The sequence below is a fragment of the Rhinatrema bivittatum genome, chromosome 4 (assembly GCF_901001135.1).
Source record: "Rhinatrema bivittatum chromosome 4, aRhiBiv1.1, whole genome shotgun sequence".
NCBI lineage: Eukaryota > Metazoa > Chordata > Amphibia > Gymnophiona > Rhinatrematidae > Rhinatrema > Rhinatrema bivittatum.
In genome coordinates, this window is record NC_042618.1 from 357,020,504 (window position 1) to 357,046,566 (window position 26,063).

The 26,063-nt window shown below is 46.1% G+C and overlaps 1 protein-coding gene across 3 annotated transcripts in view; it reads right to left on the reverse strand.

The window, feature by feature from the left end:
- The window catches only part of TEX2 (testis expressed 2), a 158,062-nt gene extending 142,441 nt beyond the window's left edge, over positions 1-15,621 (reverse strand). For 2 of the 3 annotated variants that reach the window (XM_029600741.1, XM_029600740.1), the window contains exon 1: positions 15,354-15,621. The gene's annotated coding sequence lies outside the window, so the exon portion shown is untranslated. The remainder of the gene's footprint in view (positions 1-15,353) is intronic. The other variant, XM_029600739.1, reaches the window with a different exon arrangement.
- Positions 15,622-26,063: the final 10,442 nt, after the last annotated feature.

A 26,063-nucleotide genomic window follows, 5' to 3' on the forward strand; every position in this document is an offset into this window, starting at 1 on the left:
GGTGACTCGCCAGAATGATGGCTACTGCCTGGACACAATACCCTTATTCAATAAACATACACATGGTTACTGTGACTCCAACATCACTCTAAGCTTCAACAGCAAGAGGAAATGTGGAAAAAAGGATTTGCACTCACAAAGCCGGGAGTAGCTGGCTTGTTACGGCGGTTACTACCCCAAACCAAATGTGCCTGATACTTCACTTTCGATGCACATCCAGCATAGCTCTCTGCTCCAACGGCAGGGGAGAAGAAAAACTGATACTTCACGCATATCCAGCATAGCTCTCTGCTTCAACGGCAGGGGAAAAGAAAAACTGATACTTCACGCATATCCAGCATAGCTTCAACGGCAGGGGAGAAGAAAAAAGGATTCACACTCACAAAGCGGGGAGTAGCTGGCTTGTTACGGCGGTTACTACCCCAAACCAAATGTGCCTGATACTTCACTTTCGATGCATATCCAGCATAGCTCTCTGCTTCAACGGCAGGGGAGAAGACTGATACTTCAAACATATCCAGCATAGCTCTCTGCTTCAACGGCAGGGGAGAAGAAAAACAACCAATAAGGGCTGTATAACATAGTCTGGGTTAAAACAAATAAGCATGGGTGTAGCTTGCTTACTGCGGCGGTTACTACCCCTAACTAATCAAGCTAGATATTTCACTTGGATGCAGCTCCATCACTGCTCTCTACATTAATGGTGGGGGAGGAAGGGAAATAGAACCAAGAGCTAAAAGAAACAGATAAGTATGAGAGAAAAAATGTGTGAAGCTTGCTGGGCAGACTGGATGGGCCATTTGGTCTTCTTCTGCCGTCATTTCTATGTTTCTATGTTTCAGCATTACGTGATGAGAATGACTAAAGTGCTTAAAATACTCACAGCAATCAGGAGTGCCAAGAGAATAATAAATCAATAAATATTGATCTTACAAAAAGGCAAGTCCACTCAAATTTGGTTAATTCAAGCCACTCTGTGCTGCAGTATTCAAAATAAAACACTCTTCTAAGTGTCTCAAAGCTTGAGAAAGATCTCCTCCATTCTTCAATTGTACTTTATGTGCAACAAAAAATTTTAAGTCCTCCACAGAATGATTCAAATTTACCCAATCATCTACTAAAGGAGCTTTTTTTTTTTTTTTTACTGACCAAATGCAGCTCTTGTGCTCTATAATCCTTAATTTAATTTTTCATTTGGTCTGACCGATAAAAATAAGATTACATGGGTGGATGATGGCATAAATTACACCTTCAGTGTTGCAAGTGAAAAATTCAGGTAACCTGTAAGGATATCTCAAACTAGGATGATTAATGGTATTTAATACTAGAATATGCGGGACAGACCCGAACATTCTCATGTACTTTGTCCCTTGTAGCTATCAGTCGTACAGCCCGACGGCTCAAACATGTACGCAAATTTCGCCTTTTTTTTTACTGCAAAGATAGGATTTTCTTTGAAGTTGTTTAAAGATGATAGACTAGGCCAGTACTGAAAAACAATTCTTTTAATACCAGATGTCTTAGATGAATACGGAATAGAACAAATTAACGCTAGCAGCCGCCACTTTAATCCACATGACCATCGTCCCTACCTTCCGGCCCCCTTACCGTACCTTAGTCAACGTTTATACATTCGCTTTTGTAAACACAGAAACTGTCGGTGGTATAAAGAGGCTGCCAGCTTTTATTTAACACATCATAAAAAACTTCCCTGGGTACCCGAGCCGGTATGATGTCTCCGCTGCTGCCCGCCGTAGGGACCAAGCAAGGCAGCCTTACTCCATGGGCCCCCGACCATCGGCGCATTCCGCGCCCCCAACTTTTTGTGCCGCTCAAGGCGCTGATCGGCTACTACACTGTCCTGTGATGCTACCGGCACCACTTGCAATATGCCCAACCGGCCTGGGTAACCGCCAAGACATGAGATAGGGAGGACCCTTTCCCCGTGTCCCCCCAACTAATGAATAAGCTGCGGCCTGTGTCTTTTCTCTTTGTCATACCATGCCTCGATGGCATCCTGTTGGGCACTATTAAATATGTTGTAACCCACATCTGACAGGTGTACTCCATCAGGTCTGAATAGTCATTGACAAAGATCATCAGCCCACTGGTGTCTTATCTGCTGGCCGCCACGCATTTGTGTCCATACCCCAACCTGCCAGTTAACTTTCTTGCAACCTCGGCTCCATAATTTGGAGTCTTTCCACTTGAGCCAAGGGATGTCGTCAGACCAGAAGGCGGCATTTGGGTACAGGTTAGTTATCTTGGCCAGGTCACTTTTTGCCTTCTTTATCAGGCGATTGTAAGTCAATGAGCACAAGTCATTGCCCACCAGATGTATTATTATTACATCCGGAGCAGTCCTCGAGTCCCTCAGGCGCCATAGGAAGGGCAACAACTGTTCCCATCAGATGCCGGGCTTTCCCATCCATGTGACAATCCACCCTTGCGGTGCCAGTCCAAAGTGTGGTCCATAGGGTTGTCCGTGTGCTCTCTTAGCAGCCCACAGTATATAGGAGTGACCAAAGATCCAAGCTAAATGCTGGGCCCGCGGAAGCTCTGCAAGATATACCGTATTTTTCGCTCCATAAGACGCACCTGACCATAAGACGCACCTAGGATTCAGAGGGGGAAAATTTAAAAAAAAAAAAATTGTGCTAAACCGGCTCTGCGTCTGGGCGTCTTATGGAGCAAATTAGGGGAGTGCATAGTTTTTTTTTTCTCCCCATTTTGTTTTCGGGTCTGGGGAGGGCCATTTCGGTCCACTCCCCAGATCAGAAAACTTTTCTTTCTGTGGGAACCCCCAAACCCCCCCCCCCATCCCAACCCTTTAAATTAACAACCTCCACCCCCCTGACCCCCCAAGACCTGCCGAATTAATTTCCTGCAACCCCCCACCCTCCTGACCCTCCCAAGACCTGCCGAATTAATTTCCTGCAACCCCCCACCCTCCTGACCCCCCCAAGACCTGCCAAACGTCCCTGGTGGTCCAGCAGGGGTCCAGGAGCGGTCCGGGAACGATCTCCTGGGCGTGAGCCGTCGGCTGCCAGTAAACAAAATGGCGCCGACGGCCCTATGCCCTCACTATGTCACTGAGACCGACCGCTGCTATTGGTCGGTCTCAGTGACATAGTGAGGGCATAGGGCCGTCGGCGCCATTTTGTTTACTGGCAGCCGACGGCCCTATGCCCTCACTATGTCACTGAGACCGACCAATAGCAGCGATCGGTCTCAGTGACATAGTGAGGGCATAGGGCCGTCGGCTGCCAGTAAACAAAATGGCGGGGGTCCGGGAATGATCTCCTGGGTGTGGGCCGTCGGCTGCCAGTAAACAAAATGGCGCCGACGGCCCTATGCCCTCACTATGTCACTGAGACCGACCGCTGCTATTGGTCGGTCTCAGTGACATAGTGAGGGCATAGGGCCGTCGGCGCCATTTTGTTTACTGGCAGCCGACGGCCCACACCCAGGAGATCATTCCCGGACCCCCGCTGGACCACCAGGGACGTTTGGCAGGTCTTGGGGGGGTCAGGAGGGTGGGGGGTTGCAGGAAATTAATTTGTCAGGTCTTGGGGGGGGGGTCAGGAGGGTGGGGGGGGTTGTAGGAAATTAAGTCGGCAGGTCTTGGGGGAGTCGGGGGGGGGGGGGGGGGGGGGGTTGGTTGTTAGATTTTTGTTTGCTTTTTTTTTTTATATTCGCTCCATAAGACGCACATACATTTCCCCCCCCCCTTTGGGGGAAAAAAAGTGCGTCTTATGGAGCGAAAAATACGGTAATTAAGAATTTTGTTAGATGTGGTCACTTTATCCAAATGGACATAGGTACTGACTGCATTGGATCGCCATTGTCCATTTCTCTTTATCGTGGCTGCTTGAAGTCCAGCTTGTGCCGCGCTTGTAGCCACACCGATTCTGAAAGAGTGCGTGGTGAATTTCTGTGTGTTCAAATTCATTTTCTTAACTGCTGCTTTAAGTACAGCTGCAAACTGATATCTGGTTAAGGGGGTTCTGTCTGCATGAATCAGCAGATGCACCCCCCCCCCCCCCCAATCTGGTTGCACTGCCAAATACTTTTCCGTGTTGTGTATCGGGCAGGTATCACACCCCGCAACACATTTAAGCGACAGCGTGGCTCCTCTTCCAGATTGGTCTGTCTTGGACTTGTGTATGGTGATGGTTAACATCTCTGGCGTCCAAAACACGTTCCTCCTAAGTAATCCACAATGTCCTGTGTCCTCTTTGTTGGCGACAACCAATTCACTCACTTTCAATGCTCCAAAGAAAGCAAGTGAGAAAGCCAGACGAAATAGCACAAACTTAGATGAGCAAATCGATGCTAATAGGGTCCAGAGAGTCCTCAACATGTTGTGTGTAATGGGGGGTGTCTATCGATGGTAGGCCCTACTTTCCTTGACCATCCTGTCATCATCTTCTTCAGAATGAAGGACTTAGTAGGGTCACCCCACCCACTTGCTTTAAAAAAGAATGACAGGCCAGCCAGGTGTTTTATCACGGCATTCCTAGATACACCATTCTCATTCGCCGTGGTGACGTATTTGACGATTAGGTCGTCGGTAACAGGGCCTTGCCTCCATCCGTTTTTTTTCTCAGGAACTCAGTCATGTAGTCATAGCTCCAGCAGTATGACGTCCATGTAAATGGTGCCACCGATCTGCGTACTAACTCGAAGGTGGTTGCAGACCAATCCTCTATAGGTGTGCCGGCATGGGTGTCCCCGCTTCGCCTGCTGCTGGTACCTGCTTACAAAAAACAAATGCCATTTAGCACGAGATAAGGCATCTGCAGCGCCATTACATTCCCCAGGAACATACCTAGCTCGCAGTGTTGTATTATTTTGCAAGGCCTCTAACATTGCTACCCTCAGGAGATTTACAACCTTTGGGCACTTGGCCGATTGTGAATTCAATATCTTAACCACCACTTGGTTTTCGCACCAAAATATTATGCGCTTGCTCCTGTCTGTTGCTCCATAATACTAGTGCCACCGAGATAGGGGAAAGCTCCAAAAACGTTATGTTCTTCTTGAGTCCTGTAGTAATCCATTCCACTGGCCTCGGTTCTGCACACCATGCGCCTTGGCAAAATGCCCCAAAACCCCGGACTCCTGAGGCATCAGTATGAATATCCAGATCTTTGCTGGAAAGCGGTGGCCCTTATATGATGGATACGCCATTGAAGTTGTTGAGAAATGAGCTCCATTCCTTAAAATCCACACGTATATCCTTTGAAACTCTTAGGAAATGATGGGGTTGCTGTATCCCGACTGTGGCCGCTGCTAATCTTATCATGAAGGCTCTTCCCACGGGAATAATCCGACATGCAAAGTTCAAGGTTCCCAGGATGGATTGCGCAACTCGTAGCGTTATCTTCTTTTATGATGCCGCTTGCTGTATTATCCTGTTGAGTTTTTCGACCATCTCTTCGGAGAGTCTGGCTACCATCTTGTTGGAATCCAGCTTGATGCCAAGGAAGGAAATGATTGTTACCGGACCTTCAGTTTTGCTGTGTGCCAAAGGAACACCGAACTCCTCGGTGATGGACTGGAATTCTCTTAGCAGGCGTTTGAATCTCTTGGCCCCATGAATAAGAAGTCGTCTAAATAGTGAATAATGTTGCCTGACACTGTTTTTTGCGCTGTCATCCAATGCAGAAATGAGCTAAATAGCTCAAAATAAGCACTTGAGACTGAACATCCCATAGGCATGCATTTATCAAAGTAATATTGTTTCCTGAATGCGAATCCCAGTAAAGAGAAACTTCCTAGGTGTACTGGAAGGAGTCTGAAGGCCGATTCTATGTCAGCTTTTGGCATAAGAGCAGCCGCGCTGCATGTTCTGAGCAACGCCACTGCTGAATCAAAGGATGCATACTGCATCAAGAACTCCTCAGGGGGCAATTATTCATTCACAGATGCTCCTGGGGGGGTATGACAAATTCTGAATGAGCTGAATTTGCCTTTTTCTTTCTTAGGGATGATGCCAGTGGTGAAAGGAACATGTTCTGGAAAGGTTGACATGGGAAAGGACCGGCCATCCTTCCGAGTGCCAATTCGATCTCTAACTTCTTTTGCACTATGTCTGCATGTTGGGTTGCAGATGATGCATTGCTAATCTTTGTTCCCTTTATCTGGCCTTGGATGGAATGATGAATCCTTCCCGAAATCCTCACCATATCTTCTGTGCATTTTGATGGCATGGGTAAAGTTCCAGCCATGGTATCATTGCCTCCAGCTTGATGGGTGATGGTGCTTTTTCGAACTCAGATTGTTTTAGCCTTACTCCCTATCGTGAATCTTTTTGGGCACTTCGTCAGTGGGTGTGGAGCTGCGCATGCTGAACACGCATGCTTAAATTTGCAATCTTGGAATGTGCATGCTGTTTTGTTATAATGCCAGCATGTGTTGTCCTGTGACTGCGCCTGCCTGACTGAATGCCTGCTGGGAGACTACCTTCTTGGGTTTCTTGAGCGTATTCCTTGATCCGCCATTTTGCATGTCATCTGCTGTATCCAGAGGCTGACATCTTGAGTTCCCCATGCCATAAACTGATTCTCTTCCATTTTGTCCCAGAATTTCTAGTCATAGTTTAGCCAGGTCCAACCTTCGTGCCCTTGGTACGCTTGGTGAATGTTGACTGCGTAACTTAACCTGGGACCATATTGTGAAGGGTCCCGGCGTCCCACCACGCTTGTCATGTAAAGAAACGCCTTTATCCAGTTAATGATGTTCTTTGGAATCGTCATCTCCTTTTCTGTCAGTGTCGATCCGTCCTTCAATTTCTTTCTGTCCTCGGATCTGTGTTGTCCATGCAGGATACTGAAAATGGAGAAATTACTTACCTGATAATTTCGTTTTCCTTAGTGTAGAGAGATGGACTGTGGACCAATGGTATTGTGCTCTCCTGATAGCAGATGGGAGACGGAGTCAGATTTCAAAGCTGACGTCAGCCTACATATACCTGTGCAGCGTGCTTAGCTCTTCAGTATTGTCTTCGAAAAGCCACTGTGGACATATGTTGCTTATTACTTGATTAGACTTGATTAACCTTGAACTGGTTCAACTGATTATATATATCAAACTTTTGAAACTGGAGACTGCCAGTGCACTGAAACAATAAAACGCCGACACCTGGGTAACTGCGGGCGTCGGATTAGAGGTAGGCCGTGGCTTACCCATGCTTGTTCAGTCTCGAGATTTGATATCAGAGGTTCTCTATTTCTGGAGCAGTGTGGACGGGATGCTGAATCCATCTGTCTACACAAAGGAAAACAAAATTATCAGGTAAGTAATTTCTCCAATTCCTACCGTGTAGCCAGATGGATTCACGACCAATGGGATGTACAAAAGCTACTCCCCCTATAGGGTGGGAGGCTGCCCATGGCCCACTTAGTGCTGCCCTTGCGAAGGCTGTATCCTCCTTGGCCTGAACATCCAGGTGGTAGAACCTGGAGAAGATGTGTAGGGAGGACCATATTGCCACCCGACATCTCAGTTGGCGAAATCAGCCTGGTTTCAGCCACGGAGACTGCCTGGGCCCTTGTAGAATGCGCCTTGACCTGTAGAGGTAATGGTCATCTATGTAGGCAGCATTAATTACTTCTTTGATCCAGCGGGCTATGGTCGCCCGTGATACCGCTTCCCTTTATTTCTTCCCGCTGTGAAGAACGAACAGGTGGTCAGTTTTGCACAAGGATTCCGATCTCTTCAGGTATCGGGGTAGGATTCTGCCGACATTCAGGTGGCGAAGGAAGCGTGAGTCTTCCGAATCCCTGTGCTCATCTGGTGATGGTAAGGATATGGTCTGGTTCATATGGAACTGGGAAACCACTTTTGGAAGGAAGGATGGTACCGTACGCAGCTGTATGGTGCCCGGGGTGAACCTGAGGAATGGTTCCCGACAGGATAGTGCTTGAAGTTCAGAGATGCACCGAGCTGAGCATATTGCGATCAAGAATGCTGTCTTTAAGGTTAAGAGATGTAGAGAAGGCGCTTGTTGGTCTGAAGGACTCCCCTGCTAGGAAGTCTATTACTAGGTTGAGGTTCCATAGAGGCACTGGCCACTTTAGTGGTGGTCGGAGTTGTTTGACTCCTTTCAGGAAGCGAGACACATCAGGATGAGTTGATAGTCTGATACCGTCCACTTCGGACCTGAAACAGGCCAGTGCTGCGACTTGGACCTTGAGGGAGTTGAGGGACAATCCCTTCTGCATGCAGTCCTGTAGGAATTTGTGGGAATCTTGGCTGTCCTCGGGAGGAGACCGTGGTCTTCACACCAAGCTTCGAATACTCTCCAGATCCGTATGTAAGACGAATGTGGAGAACTTGCGTGCCCGAAGCAGGGTGTCAATCACAGCTTTTGAGTAGCCGCACTTCTTTAGGCAAGTCCTCTCAAGGGCCATACCCTAAGATAATCGAACCGGGTCTTTGTGGGAGATTGGTCCCTGCTGAAGAAGGTCCCTGTATGGCAGTAGACGCAGAGGATTCCCCTCCAATAGTCTTCGCATGTCCGCGTACCATGGTCTTCTTGGCCAATCCGGGACGACTAGTAGGACTAGTCCCCTGTGGTGTTCTATATTGTAGATGACCCTGCCCAGTAGTGGCCAGGGTGGGAAGGTGTACAGGAGGCTTTCTTCTGGCCAGTTCTTGGCGAGAGCGTCGATTCCCTGAGATTGTGGTTCTCGTCTGCGGCTGAAAGATCTGGGGACCCGGGCATTGCGACAAGTTGCTAGTAGGTCCATGGCTGGGAGACCCCATCAATTTACCATCAGCTGGAAGGCTGTTTCCGCCAGGGACCATTCCCCTGGGTCTAGGCTTTCTCTGCTGAGGTAGTCCGCGGAGATGTTGTCTTTCCCCGCGATGTGGGGGGACGAAATCCCTTGTAGATTTATTTCTGCCCACTCCATGAGGGGGTCTATTTCGAGAGACACCTGCTGGCTCTTGGTTCCTCTCCCTGGAGGTTGATAAAGGCAACAGTCGTTGTGTTGTCCGACATGACTGACTCACCTCGGAGTCTGTGGCTGAATCGTAGGCAGGCTAGTCTGACCGCTCGAGCTTCCAGGCGGTTTATGTTCCATCCTGCCTCTTCCCTGTTCCATTGTCCCTGGGCTGTCAGTTCCTGACAGTGGGCTCCCCACCTTTGCAGGCTTGCATCTGTGGTGAGCAAGATCCACTTCGGTGCGGATAGGTTTATTTCTCTGCTTAGGTGTTCTTCTTATAGCTACCATTGAAGCTGTTCCCGAACCTCTGTCGGTAGTTGGAGGCAAATTGAGTAGTTCTGGGACACTGGGTTCCATCGTGACAGTAGGGAACGTTGTAGCAACCGCATATGGGCCCTTGCCCACAGAACAACTTCCAGAGTTGATGTCATGAGGCAGAGGACTTGAAGGTAGTCCCATACCTTGGGGCGGACCGAGGTCAACAGTTTTTGTAATTGACCCATCAGCTTCCTTCTCCATGGAGGTGGAAGGTAGACCTTGTTCTGTTTGGTATCGAACCGGACTCCCAGGTACTCTAGTGACTGGGAGGGCTGTAGACAACTCTTGGCTGTGTTTACGACCCACCCAAGTTCTTGTAGTAGATTCTTGACTTTGGTGGTCACATGGCGACTCTCCTCCGGAGACTTTGCTCTGATCAGTCAATCGTCCAAATAAGGATGTACCAGGACTCCTTCTTTCCTCAGTGCTGCCACCACTACCACCATACTTTTGGTGAAGGTTCTGGGGGCGGTGGCTAGTCCAAAGGGTAGCGCCCTGAATTGATGATGGCCCAGTATTGCAAATCGCAGGAAGCGCTGATGATGTTGATGGACCGGGATGTGAAGGTAGGCTTCGGACAGGTTGAGGGAGGTTAAAAATTCTCCCGGTTGTACTGCCATTATAACAGAGCATAGGGTTTCCATGCGAAAGTGTGGTACCTTCAGGTAACGGTTGACGGTCTTGAGGTCCAGGATGGGCCAGAATGTTCCTTCTTTCTTGGGCACGATAAAATAGATGGAATAGCGGCCAGTATTTTGTTGAAGTGTGGGCACCAGGGCTATTGCCTTCAGGCTGAGTAGTCTTGCTAGTGTGGTTTCCACTGCCAGTCTCTTGGAGTGGGAGTGACACGGCGATTTCATAAATTTGTCTGGGGAGATGCTTTGGAATTCCAGAGAGTACCCCTCTCGAATGATAGGACCCACTTGTCCGAAGTTATCTCGACCCATCTTTGGTAGAAGAGGGTAAGTCTGCCCACTATGTCTTCTTCCTGTGGATGGGTCTGCGTCTTCTCATTGTGGGGTACGTCCAGGGCCTGCCCCTGAGCTTGCTCCTCTCTTAATGTGCCTGTTCCAAAAGGACTGGGACCTTCCTGAAGGACGAGATGCTTGGGACTGTGTATCGGAGTTTGACATACTCCACCTGAACCAGCATGGCTTTAGGAAAGGACACTCTACTGAGACCTTATTGTTATCCTCTTTTGACACTTTCCTTAGAGGTTTCGATTCTTATACTGATTATGTGGTCATTTTATTAGATATTTCAGCAGCGTTTGATACGCTGGACCATAAACTATTGATGTCTGCTCTACAATTTATAGGTATAAAATCTACAGTCTTAGATTGGTTTGGGAGTTTTCTCTCAGATCGTATCTGCCAAATTAATATAGGTGCTTGTTCCTCTCAAAGTTATACTCAATCAACAGGTGTTCCACAGGGCTCTTCATTGTCCCCAATACTGTTTAACATTTATCTCTTGCCTCTGTGCCAGATTCTGGCTTCTCTGAATGTCCAATTTAAACTTTATGCTGATGACATTCAGTTATTTGTTCCTTACAATTCATCCTGGTCTGATACCTTCTCTCTGATTCAAATATACATCAGTACAATCGAACAGTGGATGGCCCATAATAGTTTAAAACTGAACAAAAAGAAAACAGAACTTCTTTGTCTAAGTTTTATATCTAATCCTACTAATGCCCCCCCAGCTAGTGTAAACTTAGGTAAAGAAGTGATTCAGGTTACTAAGTTAGCACATAATCTTGGAGTGTGGATTGACACTAATCTATCTCTAACGCAACATATTTCCAAAGTGGTAAAATCTTCATTTTTTTAAATTACATGTTTTAAAACGATTACATCCTCTTATTTTTCCATGATTATCGTTCAGTACTGCAAGCGCTGATTTTGTCAGGCTTAGACTATTGTAATGGTCTATATATAGGATTACCTGAAAACACCATTAGGCCTTTACAACTGGTTTTGAATTCTGCGGCTAGACTACTTACTGGTACCCCACTAAAACAACATATTTCACAAATCTTGTATAAACTACACTAGTTGCCAGTCAAATATAGAATTCAATACAAAATTATCATGTTAATACACTTTGTTGAACAATACTGATTCTTCTTGGCTATGTTCCACGTTGCGAGTTTATAAACCTCAGAGAGAGCTCAGATCAACAGGCAAAAACTTACTAGAAATCCTTCAGCAAAAAATGCAGCACTGAATGTGACAAGGAATAGAGCTTTCTCGGTTGCTGGTCCCATTTTATGGAACGCCTTGCCAGTCTCTATAAGGTTAATATGTAGTCGAAAGGAGTTCAAGAAGGCTTTAAAAACTCATCTTTTCCAGGAAGCATTTAAGGATTTTGAACCTTCTAGTCAAACTAAGTAAGGTTAAGTATGTTTAAACTATATTGACTTGCTTGTTACTCTATTTCTGTTCTTTTAGTTCTTTTTAATGGCCAAATTCTTACTTTGTCATCATTGTTTTTATTGATTGTGTAACATATTGTATTTTTATTCGTACTTTGTTTTAACTTTACTTTTATTATTTATCTAATTTTAATTAATTTTTTGATTTTGTTTACATTATTTTTGCTATTGTAAACCGCTTTAGTCAGTTATTTTTACTGGTAAAACGGTATATAAACTTGATAAATAAATAAATGACAAATAAATTCTTGTAAGGTTTAAAGCGCTGCGATCCTCTACCCTTGGTTCTTCTGGGGGAGGAGCGCTGATATGCTCTTTTGTTCCTGTCTTCAGGTAATCGGGGTACTGGAGATTCACTCCATTTGTTGGCTAATTTCTCCAGTTCGCTCCCGAACAGGAGGGATCCTTTAAAAGGCATTTTTGGGAGGTTCGCTTTGGAAGTCGCGTCTGCCGACCAATTCCGGAGCCATAATTGTCTTCTTGCCGCGACTGCGGCGGCGACACCCTGGATGAGGTTGCACGAGGTCTGCGGTAGCATCGGTGAGGAAGGAGACCGCAGGCTCCATCGCTTCTCCGGGCATGGTTGCGTCTCTGGCAAGGATCAAACAGGAACGTGCCACTAATGCACAGCAGGAAACAATTTGTAGCATCATTGCTGATACATCAAAGGACTGCTTAACGATGGCTTCCAGCCTTCTATCCTGGGTATCCTTTAGTGCCGCTCTTCCCTCCACAGGGATCGTGGTGCGTTTTGAGACTGCACAGATCATAGCATCCACTTTGGGGAAACGCAGAAGTTCGTTAGCCGTGGGTTCCAGCGGGTATAGGGCTTCTAGTGTCCGCCCCACTTTGACAGTGGCCTCTGGAGCATTCCATTCCAGGTCAATCAGTTCCTTAAGGGGCTCCAACATAGGAAAATAGATAAGGCCTTACAGAGGTACACCAAAATGGGATTCTTCTTTGGTTCCGCTGTGGACTCCGTGCCTGGAAGTCCCAGTGTCTTCATAGTCTGGGACACTAGGGTTGGTAATTCATCCTTGTGGAAGAATCGGAGCATGGTCTGGTATGGCTCCATCCCTGGGGGAATTTCTCCTTCTCCCAGGAAGTCTGTTTTGTCCTCTGAGGTATCTGGATCCCCATCAGAGGGTCTCTTGGTTAGGAGAGGCATGTCTCGAGAAGGCCAGGAGGTGCTGGGGAGGGCTCGTGCTTCCAGCAGGGTTTGAGTCAGGTGGGCAGCAGGGGCTGGTTGTGCGTGGACAAAGGTTTGCAGCCCTTTGAAATATTTCACCCAGGAGAAGGTTCCTGGGTCCATGTTGATCCCAGGAGGGGTTGTAGTGGTGGCCCCGGAGGAATTTTCCTGTGGGGGCGCAGAGTTGGAAATACTTAGGTCCGGGATGCCATCAGTGGTTCCGGATCCCTCTCTTGGCTGTAGAAGGTCTTGATTTGGTTCTCCCTGGTTCTGTTCGCACTGTTGGCACAAGAGGGAGTCCAATCCAGGCTGCGCAGCTCTTAAGTGGCAGGCTGGGCAAAGGAAGGGGCCCTTGGCTTTTTTGGATGGCGGTGCCATTGTTGGTGCATGTGTAGAGCTTAAAAAGTTGCTTGTGCGTGGAGTTATGCGCACGGATGCGCTTAGTTGTGCGCGTCGGGTGTGCAGAAGTTATGCACACGAAGTGCGCACAAGTTGTGCCTGCGGGCAACGGAGTTTGTGCGTACAAACCAGATGTGTGTTCGCCCCGTAGATAAGCGTTTAAGTTAGGCGCTTCGGGCCTCCGGCCTGCCCCGTGCGTACTGCCAGTTGAGGGGGGAAAATGGCGCCGATGACCCTTAAGGCAAGATGGCGACCCCCCCACCCCCAGAGGGTCTCCATGTGTGTGGACCCTCGTACAGATTCGGGGCCTGCCCAGGGAGGGCTGCTCAACCCGATTTTAAAGCCTTGTCGAAGGAAGGACGGTACGGCTATTCGAGCCTTGGAAGTAAAGGTTTCTACCTTACCTGGTCTCGGCGCTTACCGGTCGCGTGCCGGGCGGTCTCCAGCTGCGGGGAGGAGAGGGAAATACCTTCACCACCGTGCTCGAATCTGCACCCGCTGCCTTTCAGCCACCCTGGGGGCTCACACCAGGATTCGGCCGTCAGACCAAGGCTCACCTCTGAGGGATATAGAAAATCACCTCAGGAAAGTCTCGACTGGGGGAGGGACCATTAGGTTTCACCGCAGGAGAAGCGGGGCTCTCTTAAGGTAAATTTTCTCTCTTCTTTCTTGCTGTAAATGTTACACTATTCTTGTTTGGGATAGTGTCTGCATCAGCTATGGAGACGGAGAAATACTGAAGAGCTAAGCATGCTGCATGGGTATATGTAGGCTGATGTCAGCTTTGAAATCTGACTCCGTCTCCCATCTGCTATCAGGAGAGCACAATACCCATTGGTCCTGAGTCCATCTGGCTACACGCTAGGACATATCTATGTATTTTCTTTTTCGAATTCTTTTGCGCAGTTGCTTGGGCACACCTTCCCATAGTTCTGATAGGGTGGTGAGTACAGGTGGGCCTCTGGACTCCTTGTCTACTGCCCTTAGTTGTCTGTTGCGGGTCACTGCCGCTTGAGGAGTCTGAAGATGTTATGGAAGAAGAGCTGTCTGAGCTGGAACTTGTCCTGTGCTTGTGCTTCGCCTTGCGCTTTTTTCCAGCTGTGCTGTTGCGGCCCCAATTCCAGTCCCTCTTCCACCCTTGTCTCTGTAGTGCGCCCAGCAGCTGACATTGCCTCGCTTGCTTGTGGTTCAGCAGGTATGGTCGCCTGTTGCTGCAAACTTCTCGACTGGAACCTCGGCTGCCGCGAGCCTTTTTCCGACTGTTCGCCGCTCTTGTTCGCTTTTCATACATATACTCCCTGTATTTGTACTGCCTTCCATATTTCTTTTACAGCCATCGAACGCACTGCACATAGTTTGTGTCCTGTTTGTTCTGCCTCTGCCGAGGTGCTTGCGGGAGTGTTGGTGGCTGGACCAGAAGGCTTTTTTTTTTTATATACCCGTGATTGCCACCAGCCCTCTTTAACTCTTCCGCCGCTCCCCCACCCCCCTTTTTTTTTTTTTTTTTTTTTAATTTGAGCAGGGGGCAGCTCACCCCTAACTATTGCTCCAGCTATTTGCTTCGGCTCCTATATTTTTTCGGACTTCCCACTGTAGCTAAAATATTTCACTCTGTTTCCCAAAGCTGGATTCCAACTCACAGCCCCTGGTACTCCAAGAACACCACCTCACTGGCCAAGCCACAAGGAACAGGAATATCTTTTTATTTTTTTAATTATATGTGCCTGTGGCTAGTTCTATCCGCTCTCTCTCTTTTTTTTTTTTTTTCTAATTGGGAATTTGAACTGGCGGCCTACTGCCATGGCCCTTTCTCCCTATTGCCCTGGTCCTGGCTCCCCCCAAATTACTTTTTTTATTTTATTTTTTTAATTTCTACCACGTGGGCCTGATTTTCTCCTTCTCGCAGAGCTCTTGCACCCTCGCGATCCCTCTCCCCTGGGCTGCCTCGGACTCCCCAATCAAACAAAGCAGATTGCCTCCTCCAGATCCCCAACTCCCACACCGCCCAACTCCAACGACCATCTGTCCCCTTCCCCCTCCGAACGCGCTTGCAAACCTGCAAAAACGGACCCGCGCTGTTCTCCTCTCTCTCCCCACTTCCCTTTCTTGAATCTACTCCCCTCTGGTCAACGCTGAAATCGTGCGACTCGCAAAGAGCTCTCTTGGTCGTGTGTCGGGTCTCCGCCGCACGGCCCTGACGCTGAAGATCCCGATGCTGGCGGTGGCTCCCGTTACTGGTGCGATCAAAAAGGGGGTTCCTAGGCCTCCGCCACGGCCGTTTAAAGGGCCGTTAACATCATCGGCTGGCGCCACTGACTCTCCCTGAACGCGCTGAAGCCCGGGGCAGGGCTTAGCGCCGCGTCATCGTGCTCGCGTGGGAGGTGAGCTGAATTGCGCGTCATTGCGCCCCCCCCCTCGTTCCGCCGTCCCCTTGGGGGCCCGGCGCGTCCGTTAAGGGTGGGCTCTGGCCAAGAGGCGCAGGTCCACTTATAAAACGAGAGGGAACTTCTTTTGCAGATTTAATTAAAAGATTTTCTCTATTAGCGGACAAAGCTTGCTTATAGGCTTTCCTAACTATAGCTCTTGAATAACTTCTTGCAATAAACCTGTCCATAAGGTTTTGTGCCTGTATTTTATATTCTGTGCTGGTGGAACATAAATGCCTGAATCTTAAAAATTGGCCCACCAGTATATTATTTCTTAAATTATGTGGATGAAAACTAGAGTTGTGCAATAAAGTATTCTAAGCAGTTGGTTTATGTGATACTGTGGTAGCAATACAAATTGTCTCAAATGTATACACAAATATCTAAAAATGAGTCTGTCACCCTATCATGTTTCAAGGTCTGGGAAATCAGAGAGAACAGCCCCTGTGACTTGAACTGAAGATGAGCTCCCCAACCCCAAATGGAAGCATCATCTAAGGCAACTCTGGTTTAAGTGGGGCTCCCCTCTCCAGCATCTCTGGGCAGAGCACCAATGTATGTCTGTTTTCATGAAATCTGTAATGAGAATTTTGTCTGAAAGGGGTTGTAGGAACAGATTCCATTGAGTCCGTAACCCCCACTGTAGATGTAACATATGCAGATGGGTTAAGGGGACCACATGTATTGCAGCAGATAGTTGCCCTAGAAGTATTAGGATGTGTTCAGCCAAAGTGAAAGTCTGGAGATGTAAACGGCTTGCTATGATACGAAGTTTCTGAGCTCTGTCATAAGAACATAAGAAATTGCCATGCTGGATGAGACCAAGGGTCCATCAAGCCCAGCATTCTGTTTCCAACAGAGGCCAAACCAGGCCACAAGAACCTGGCAAGTACCCAAACACTAAGAAGATCCCATGCTACTGATGCCAGTAATAGCAGAGGCCATTTCCTAAGTAAACTTAATTAATAGCAGTTAATGGACTTCTCCAAGAACTTCTCCAAACTTTTTTTAAACCCAGCTACAGTAATTGCACTAACCACATCCTCTGGCAACAAATTCCAGAGCTTAATTGTGTGTTGAGTGAAAAAGAATTTTCTCCGATTAGTCTTAAATGTGCAACTAGTCCTTCTATCATCCGAAAGTGTAAATAACCATTTCACATCTACTCATTCAAGACCTCTCATGTAAATAACCATTTCACATCTACTCATTCAAGACCTCTCATGATCTACTCATTCAAGACCTCTCATATCCCCCCTCAGCCGTCACTTCTCCAAGCTGAACAGCCCTAGCCTCTTCAGCCTTTCTTCATAGGGGAGCTGTTCCATCCCCTTTATCATTTTGGTTGCCCTTCTCTGTACCTTCTCCAGGAAAGCTCTGGACTGTAGCGAGTCTATCTGAGCCCCTATAAACTATATGGATTGGGGGGGGGGGGGATGTAAATTCGACTTCTTGTAATTTATTATAAATACAGCATCTCCAGACAGGTAATGTTTTTTTCTGTGTGGGTGCACAGGGAATTCCTTGAGGAGGCTGTCATCAGCCAGTCATCTAAGTATGGAAAAATCCATATTCCCGTGCGACGTAAATAGGCTACCACCACAGCTCAACATTTGGTAAACTATTGTGGCTAACAATAGGCCAAACAGTTGTATTGATAGTGTTTTTCTTCCACTGTGAAGCAGAGGTAATGCCAAGAGCATGGGTGCATAGGTTTATGTGTATATGCATCCTTGAGGTCTAGCAAGTACATCCAGTCCTGTGGCTGAATGAATGATAAAACTTTGCCCAGAGATGTCATCTTGAATTTTTCTTGTCAAAGATATTTGTTGAGAAATCTGAGATACAGGACTAGGTGAAGACCTCTGGTTTCCTTGGAAATGAGGAAATATTTGGAGTAATACCCCTGGTTGTATTGAGAGCTGGTCAGTTCTTGGATGGAGTTTTGCTTCAGGCATGACTGCACCTCCAGATCCAGAGGTACTGATACACAGACATAAGGGGAAAAAGCACAGGACTGCTTCTATGGCCAAGTCCATAAGCAAAGCCCATCAAGCAACACTGAAGTTTGAAGAAAGCTCATCACCAAGTAAAAGAAACATGAGAATAATGTGCACAGCATGGCACATACTACCATAAGAATCTTGCTGGGCAGACTGGATGGCCCATTTTGGTCCTTTTCTGCTATCATTAGTAAGTTGCTATGTTAGAATGGATTTCTAGGGCTGCTTGAGTGGGAGTATAGCTAGGCGAGGTGTCTGAGGCCAGCTTTTGAAGTTTAGGTGGTACCCTTCCTTTAATATCGTCAACACCCATCTATCTGTAGTTATCATGGACCAGTCTAAAAATTGATGGATTCTGTCCCTGACTGGAATCAGCTGCTGTGGAGATGGTCATTTTAAAAATTCTGTTGCGACCTTGCCGCTGGCTGTAGCTGCGGCTTCTGCTGACATCAATCTCTCTGTATCCCTTGATGTTGGGCGGCTGAGGACACGGCGGTTGATGTACAGGTCTGAACGGTAGGCTTGATATGGCCTGTAGGATTTCCTGGGAAGAAGGCTCATTTATACTGTGGCTAAAACAGTTTTGGTGTGTTTAACTGATCTCCTTTAGTGGACAAGGACTGGCCTGTGACATTCTGCTTTTTTATTTGGGAGACCATTTCTCACAATTTTTCGCTGAAGAGGTTGTCGTGTAAACAATTTTACATGGACATCTTCCTTGATGCCATTTGCACACAGCCACACCATGCATCCCACTGCTATGGAGGCTGCTGATAATTCTGGCTGCCGTGTCAAAGCCCTCGTATACATATCTAAGAAGATGACACAGTCCTCCTTCTAAGTCATAAAGAGGCTGTGGTGAGACCGTTTGGCCCTCCTCTGATCTAAATGTATGGTTTTACATATTGCACACACTCATACAAATATTGCACATATAAAACTGATGTTGATGGATCCGTGAGATGAGTATCACACTTTGAAAGACCTTTTTTTCCCCAAAGTGATCGTTGTGATCTTTCCCAGGAGACGAATTACAGTGAAGTCTCGTCTTTTTCAACTTCCTCATCACAGACTCAAAGATTACTGAGTTATGTGGTAGTTGCACCATACTGTATCCAGACATCTTTTTTAACCAAAATTTCAGGTCTAATTTGCATGCCATTGTTCTCCCTGCAAAGGGGGATTCCCATGTCTTCATCAATAACTTAGCCAGCACTGCATGAGATGGAAGGGCAGCCTGCTTTGCCAGGATCTCCAAGATTTTTAAAATTCCCATAATCTTGGCACGAGGATTAGGATCTTTTCTTATTTATACTTTTACAGATGTTCCCATCTTCTCAATGAACTGGGAATAATTTAGATCCTCCTGTGGGGAGGAGTGATCCATAGGCTCTTCAGGTGAGTCGGAAGGTATGCCTTTTGAGCTTCCCAGGAATTCCCTAGAGATGGTAGTATGGAACTGTCTGATCTTAGAGGAGCAGGTGGTGGGAGTACCTCCATGGTGTCCTCCAATAATGTAGATATAGGAAGCAGAGGTGCTCCTGGCAATTGGAGAGGGTTCATTTTGCCACAGGAGTACCCAGCCTATTAGAATAGTATGAGATGCTTCCATTGTTACTGGTAGAATGGGATACACCAAAGGAAAACTCAGCTGATGGACTTGTGAGAATGATGAAGAAAATACATTTCTCACAATTTCTGTTATCTAGTCCACCGCTTGTTGTGATGTAAGGCCAGGAGATTGCGCGGCATCCTCTTCAAGTATTAGAATGTGTTCTTGTTCTACTGAATTCAAAGGGTCCCTTGGCAGCAGAGAACAAATAGGCCACAGAATGGAAGCTAGAAAGGAGCTTGGTCTCCTTGAGGGTACATGGACTGCCATCTCAGACTACCATGGGGAATCAATTTTCTTATAAGTGATGGAAATGCTGCTGCCAATATTTCATGCTTTGACATGGGCCCTAGGGGAAAACTGGATGGAATTGGCCAGTCCTCCTTATGCTGAACTCCCTCCTGGGAATTGTGAGACCGGAGTAAACTTGGCTCCCACTTTCCCTGAAAATTTCCGAGGGCGATCTAGATCTGTGTGGTCTCTGATGGAGAGCTGAATCCTTGAGAAGTCATTCCCCTGGATGTGGAGGTCTACTCATGCTCTTTTCGCTTCATTTCAGTAAGGCCTCTTCTTACGCTGGTCTTTTGGCACTTGGCGCCTTTTTAAGAGTACTGGCATCGTGGAAACTAGCTTTGCGCAACTTCTGAGCCATTTGTGTTGCGCCCTGCACCATCTATAGCATATCCTGCATTATATGGGATAGTGCATCATGCATCGTTGAGATTTTCCTGCTATGCATCGTCTGCAGCATATTATGCGTCTGCTTCAGTGCTGATGACTTGTTCTTACAGGTAGCAGTACTATACGACAAGCTGCAGAATGGAGTCTTTCGACAACACTGCCAGTGCAGGCAAGGCTCCTGTGGAGGTCAGTCGGCACTCCTCAGCATGGGAGTGTTTCGGTTGTCCCAACAATGATTTTGCCAACTTGCGAAGTTCTCCTACCTCTCCAGATGACAATGAAGCCTAGGCCAAGGAGTGTTCTGCAGGTGTTGCCAGCATGCCTTCCACCCGGAGGTGGGCAATCTTGTCTGCCCTTTGCTTCTGGGCCCTCGGAGACATCCTGCAGCAATTGACCTGGTCGTGGTTAGACCCCCAGGTACAAACAGCAATAATTGTGGCCATCTGTGAGGGGTTCGCCAAGGTGAAAAAAATAGAAAAAAATAAGGAAAGGAATAGAGAAGCAGGATGAAAAAAAAAAAAAGACTGAGGAGACTTCTGGAACACTTGATCACACAGGAACTACCACATATGCCCAGTAGAGCTAATGCTCTCAAAGACAGCTCTGCCTAATGCAGTCTGTCACCCCAATAAGCAGACTGAATTAGCCATGCTGATCGATGGAAAAAATAGTTTATTTACAATAATTTGTATTCCGCCACATAGGTCCGCATATTAGTTCTCTAACTTATATTCAGTCCTCCATCCTTAGCTTTTCTGTACACCCTCCGACTTAATATCATAGCGATATTAAGTCGGAGGCCCCAAAAATAAAAAATCTGCCCGCAGCCCGTGGGTTGGAAGACGGATGCTCAATTTTGCCGGCGTCTGTGTTCCGAACTCATGGCTGTCAGCAGGTTCGACACCGGTAAAATTAAGCATCGGCTGTCAAACCTGCTGACAGCCGCCACTTCTGCCAATATGGAGGTGCTAGGGACGCGCTAGTGCCCCTAGCACCTTCTTTTTACCGCGGGCCCTCATTTGCATACTGAATCGCGTGCCCAGGAGAGTGGCCTGGGCGGCGCGCGTTGGGAGAGCAGGTGCTCGCCTCAGAGCGCCCGCTCTCCCGCGTGGTTTACTGAATCGGCCTGAAAGAGGATTGTCGTACTGATTTGTTTTCGAAAATTCAAACCTCAATAAAAGTCCACTTCATCAGAAGCAAATGGCAAGCAATGCTGTTTGTTGATTATCTCAGCTTGGGCAGAGTGTCAGAAGCATTCTATGTAAAAATTAAGTTCAATGTTACAGTCATCTGCGGGTGACCGCATGGCATTTCTCTTTTTGTAGTTTTGAGCAGATGTATCTTCTTCCATATTTGATTGAAGAGGTAGTGGTGTGTGTTGGTAAGCTGGTTGAAGAAGACGTATCTGATAAAGTAGACTCTTGTGCTCAAAAGCTCATGCCTCAATAAATCGATTAGCCTAGAAGGTGCCCCCCAGCCTGTTGTTTTTGCAGCTACAGACTAAAATGATTACCCCCCCTGGAAGTTAAGTGCATGGAACTTTATGGATCAATGGCACTATTGCTCACAAGTTTCAAACATGTCCAAGTTTGAACCTTTTTTGCATTTGTTTCCATGTGCCAATAAATGAGCATATATTTTTCAGTGAAATTATAATTTAGGTGTTCTTTGCATATGTACAAAGGATACCTTCTGTAGAGAGTCTTGGGCACCTGGGATCATCACTTGGCTGTGAGACTGCTAGGAAACAGACTTTTAATTAAACGTCTATAAGACTAAACAGAAATAAACAAGCTTTGAAAATGTATTTAGGAAGAGGATGGGGATACATCTAAATCAAGCTTGACCTAAGTCTGACAAGCTTACTTTAGGATGTATTCAGAAGGTAGGCCTCACTGGACTCAGTGTTACCACTAACCCCAGAATCATGTGACTATACAACAAGTGTGGAAAAAGAAGAAGTAAACAACAGATGCTCTGTGGTGAGGGAGCTGAGTCACAACAGAAAGCCAGTTGCTTTCTCTCTCTGGAAATTTTGGGAAATCAAATGCAATCTCTCAAAATATAGTTTCAGATGTGCAGATGAAAAAAGGTATAAATTAACAAACACATGGGGGGAGGGGGGAGACAGATTCCCAAATCTTTAGCCACCCCTCTAATAACAGTAGGAAGCATTTGTGCTACATTATTGCAGCTATTGTCTTTATTACCTTTGCTGTGGTACTACTTTCTAGAGCATAACCTAGCATTAGGAATAAAATACTGGTTATCCTGGAGTCTACAGTTGTGATGACTTAGAGCGTGAACGTGTGAGTGTGGCATGCAGTGCTTTGTGTAGCAGATCCTGCCAGGAATACTGGCTTTGGGTTTCAGGGCAGTGGATAAATACAAAGAATTTCAGGGCAGTGGATATATGTGTTAGTACACCAACAAAGTGATCCTGCAACAGGATTGTAACAATTTATGATTCCTGCTATATTTTTAGCCTCAATCCCCAAGTCAGTATCCTAGCTCCTTCACTTTTCTCTAGACCAGTGGTTCTCAACCTTTTTTCTGTCGGGACACACCTGACAGATGGTTCTCACATGCATGACACACTGACCCATGATCGTCACGGGGCTAGATGTAAAAGTACAGTTTCCATCCACGGGAACCCCCCTGTCCCACAATAATGGATGTAAAGCAGAATTACGACATTCCCTATACAACTCACCCTACAAAAAAGATGTTCTGGGGTCATTTCAGTTCCAGGCTCAATAGCCCTACTTATGAAAAGACAGCAGTTTACCACCAATGTATATCCTCTTGAGAAAATACAACAAATAAGACTGATACAAACGCTTATATGCTAGTAAAATACCTCATCTCGGTAACAGACACAGAACCGACCTAACATACTCCCAGGATCTGTAGTAATGCACATAAACTAATCCGCACACAGTTACACCTGTATTATGGAATTTACTCAAACAGGAGCAACCCTATCTATGAAAAGGCAACACTACAAATATTAAATCAGGCCCTAAAAACCAATATACCTCCTATTAGGAAAACAGAACAAGCCAAGCTGCTATAGATCCCCATACAGAAATAATTGTAAAACTATACTAATAAGCAGAATAAATGTTTCAAAACAGCTATGAACAGAAAAACACAATAACATCCTTTGTATCCAAGTTATCTCCTCCCTGTTCTAAGTAAGACAATGACTGTTACTGTCTGTCTATGGTTTATGGTTGTAATGTAAACCGGAGTGATAATTAACTTTGTTAATTGAACTTCGGTCTAGAAAAAATTATAAATAAATAAATAAATCCAACAATTAAAAACTCATACAAACTATTAAAAATTCTCCAAACACCAATAAAATATTTTTAAAAAGCAGACATATCACATAATATTGATACATTCGTCTTGTGAATTCGTCCAAACAACGGTTATCCCGCCCCGGAGGGTTAGAGGCATGCAGTTTAGATTTCTTAGAGCGCTGCAAAGCAGACTCAACCACTATGGACGCATGTGGCAACTACAGTAAAGTGTATTGAGACTATTTTTGCATATGGAATTTTAAATCAGTTTTCCTCGAAACAGCGGGAAGAGAGTATGGAGTTTCCCAAGATTTTTCAAGTACCCTGTCCAACACATCCTGTGGAGGAAAAGAGGTTGGTTTCCCTGGGACATCAAACATTTTTAAGAGCCCTAGTGTTTCAGCTCTCGGATCAGGGAGTTTTTGGATGTCTAAGTGCAATATAGCTCCCATCTTGTCTAGAAACTTCAGATAGGAATTTTAAAGACTGTCATTCCCAGGGGGCAAGATGGTGGCATAGCCAGTCACGTAGGCGTTGAGCTCTGATCTCTGCTAAATATTTTTTCAACTATGCCCGCAAAAAGAAAAGGCAAACTCCGAATTTTCCCTTCTGATTCACTGAGGAAGCATTGTCTCTACCTGGAGAAGTCACTCTTTCTCTCCCGGATCCACCAAGCCTGAAATAACTCCACTTCCCGAGAGCGACCCGGTCAGGAGGAGGTCAGGAGGAGGTCAGAGGGCAGAGGGCAGACGGCAGAAGGCACCAGCACTCTGGAGCAGCCTTCAGCGGGCCCTGAGACAACGTGAGCCGAAGGTTTGACCGCGGCAATCCCGGCATCTACCCCGACTACGGAGAGGGTGGCTGAGGGGCTTGAAGGAGCGCTGACCAATCCTGGAAGGGAAATCTTGCTGGCGGGACTATCTCCAGTGTAGAGAATGGGTGAGTCAGTTTCTAGACCCCGTTTTCAAATGCCTGGTAGGCTGGACAAAATAACTTTGGAGGCGATTTGGGATATAATGGCTGCCTTGGTAAAAATCAATCGGGGATTTCCAAGACAACTTAGATGGTGTGGAACAAAATTTGGTGTTTTTCGACACACAGATAAAAGAGATGAAACCGAGATTGGAAAAAGTTGAAATTGAGACGGGGAAAATTCAAGACTGTAATGTGAAAATCATAAAGGATTTAAATGTTGTATCTAAGAGACTGGAATTTTTAGAGAATCACTCGCGACATCTGAATTTAAGATTTCTAAATTTTCCGAAAATAGTTGGAATTACCCTATGTTACCCTTATGAAATATTTCAAAGAGGTGTTAAAATTTAAAGAAGGTGAAATACCATCAGTAAATAAATTGTATTTTCTACCTATATCTCCTAGAAATAGAGAAAAACAGCAAATAGATTTAGATAAAGGTAATTTGACCAGGTATTTCAACATCATTATGAGTGTGCCACATTGTTAGTTTCATTTATAATTGAAAAAGATATAACAGAGATTATGAAAAGATATTTTAAAAATGTTGATCTCCAATTTAGGGCATCTAAGATTCGTGCATTTCCAGATTTTGCCCCCGTCACTCAGGATAAGAGACGAGCATTTCTTGCCATGAGATCTCAGGTGATTGCTCTTGGTTTCTCATATGTTCTTAAATATCCCTGTAAGTGTAAAATCATCAAAAGACTGTTATATTTCTTCTACCCCGAGCAATTAAATTCTTTTTTGAATGCAAGGAGGGTAATTGTTACCCCTGGATTAAAGCCTTAAGCAAGGATCAATATTGAATGATGGCCACTAATCTATGCAAAGCCATTTATTTGTAATTGTTTGCTTTATTATCTTCCTATATGTTTGTCCGCCTATTCAGATTTCTAAAAAGGGGAATGCTTTTCACTGCATATGATGGGATATAATGTGTGGTTGTATGTTTCTTCTTCTTGAGTGTAAAAGCGTTTCGTTTTCTTTGTAAGTGAGTTTGGTTGACTTGCTTTGTAATTATAAACGATTAAAAAAAAAAAAAAAAAACTTCAGATAGGACAAGTTTTCGGGTGGTGAATATGGTTCTTGTGGTTGATCTGGTGGGTCTGATGGATACCCGGTGGAAAAATTTGGAGAAGATTGAGGGGAATCTAAGTCTAAGGGCGATAGAGACCAGACAGGAGTGGCTGTGATGACTGCAAAGGCTCTACTGATGGCTCTCTGGAAACTTGCTGTGGTTCAGGAGAACTGGGGGAGGACGCATGAGGTAATTTGAACGTGGGTTGAAGAGACTCAAAAAATCCGGACAATGCCTCAGACAAATGGGAGAATGCTTGTTGAGTTTGTGGAGGCATTTGTGGGCGAGTAGGCTGTGACGGAGGTGCTATTGAGCCCAGTATGTCAAAGTCCGGGTGTGAAGATTTTGTTGCTGTGGGTCAGGCATGTGTTTTGTCTCTTTGCTTTTTAGGAGATGGTTGAGAGGGATCATCATCCAAGGGCCGTGAACGTGATCGTGTGAAGAAGAGGAGGCAGAGGAAGAAGGTACATGCACCCAGTCTGCCTCAGAGGCAGAGGTAGCTGTTCATGCTCGTCCATGATGGGAAGAACTGGATTCTGAGAGGTGTGGGCTAGTCCTACGTCTTGTCCTGTCATTATGTCCATGCCTATGTTTTTTTATGGTGGACATATCCTTGGTGGCGTTCGCCTGAATCTGCAGCATGCATTTTTAGATGGCTGGTCCCAGCTCCTGGTGATAGT